This window comes from Zeus faber, assembly GCF_960531495.2.
Source record: "Zeus faber genome assembly, chromosome: 20".
Lineage (NCBI taxonomy): Eukaryota > Metazoa > Chordata > Actinopteri > Zeiformes > Zeidae > Zeus > Zeus faber.
Window position 1 is genome coordinate 26,653,291 of NC_137207.1, and position 1,528 is coordinate 26,654,818.

Genomic DNA, 1,528 nt, shown 5'->3' on the forward strand with positions numbered 1-1,528 from the left:
TGGTGTTTGTGGTTGATGGTGTTTGTGTTGATGGTGTTTGTGGTTGATGGTGTTTGTGGTTGATGGTGTTTGTGGTTGATGGTGTTTGTGTTGATGGTGTTTGTGGTTGATGGTGTTTGTGTTGATGGTGTTTGCGGTTGATGGTGTTTGTGTTGATGGTGTTTGTGGTTGATGGTGTTTGTGTTGATGGTGTTTGTGGTTGATGGTGTTTGTGGTTGATGGTGTTTGTGGTTGATGGTGTTTGTGTTTGATGGTGTTTGTGTTTGATGGTGTTTGTGTTGATGGTGTTTGTGTTGATGGTGTTTGTGTTGATGGTGTTTGTGGTTGATGGTGTTTGTGTTGATGGTGTTTGTGGTTGATGGTGTTTGTGTTGATGGTGTTTGTGGTTGATGGTGTTTGTGGTTGATGGTGTTTGTGTTGATGGTGTTTGTGTTGATGGTGTTTGTGGTTGATGGTGTTTGTGTTGATGGTGTTTGTGGTTGATGGTGTTTGTGGTTGATGGTGTTTGTGTTGATGGTGTTTGTGGTTGATGGTGTTTGTGTTGATGGTGTTTGTGTTGATGGTGTTTGTGTTGATGGTGTTTGTGGTTGATGGTGTTTGTGGTTGATGGTGTTTGTGGTTGATGGTGTTTGTGTTGATGGTGTTTGTGGTTGATGGTGTTTGTGGTTGATGGTGTTTGTGTTGATGGTGTTTGTGGTTGATGGTGTTTGTGTTGATGGCGTTTGTGTTGATGGTGTTTGTGTTGATGGTGTTTGTGGTTGATGGTGTTTGTGGTTGATGGTGTTTGTGGTTGATGGTGTTTGTGGTTGATGGTGTTTGTGTTGATGGTGTTTGTGGTTGATGGTGTTTGTGTTGATGGTGTTTGTGGTTGATGGTGTTTGTGTTGATGGTGTTTGTGGTTGATGGTGTTTGTGTTGATGGTGTTTGCGGTTGATGGTGTTTGTGTTGATGGTGTTTGTGGTTGATGGTGTTTGTGTTGATGGTGTTTGTGGTTGATGGTGTTTGTGTTGATGGTGTTTGTGGTTGATGGTGTTTGTGTTTGATGGTGTTTGTGTTTGATGGTGTTTGTGTTGATGGTGTTTGTGTTGATGGTGTTTGTGTTGATGGTGTTTGTGGTTGATGGTGTTTGTGTTGATGGTGTTTGTGGTTGATGGTGTTTGTGTTGATGGTGTTTGTGGTTGATGGTGTTTGTGTTGATGGTGTTTGTGGTTGATGGTGTTTGTGTTGATGGTGTTTGTGTTGATGGTGTTTGTGTTGATGGTGTTTGTGTTGATGGTGTTTGTGTTGATGGTGTTTGTGGTTGATGGTGTTTGTGTTGATGGTGTTTGTGGTTGATGGTGTTTGTGGTTGATGGTGTTTGTGTTGATGGTGTTTGTGGTTGATGGTGTTTGTGTTGATGGTGTTTGTGTTGATGGTGTTTGTGGTTGATGGTGTTTGTGGTTGATGGTGTTTGTGTTGATGGTGTTTGTGGTTGATGGTGTTTGTGGTTGATGGTGTTTGTGTTGATGGTGTTTGTGGTTGATGGTGT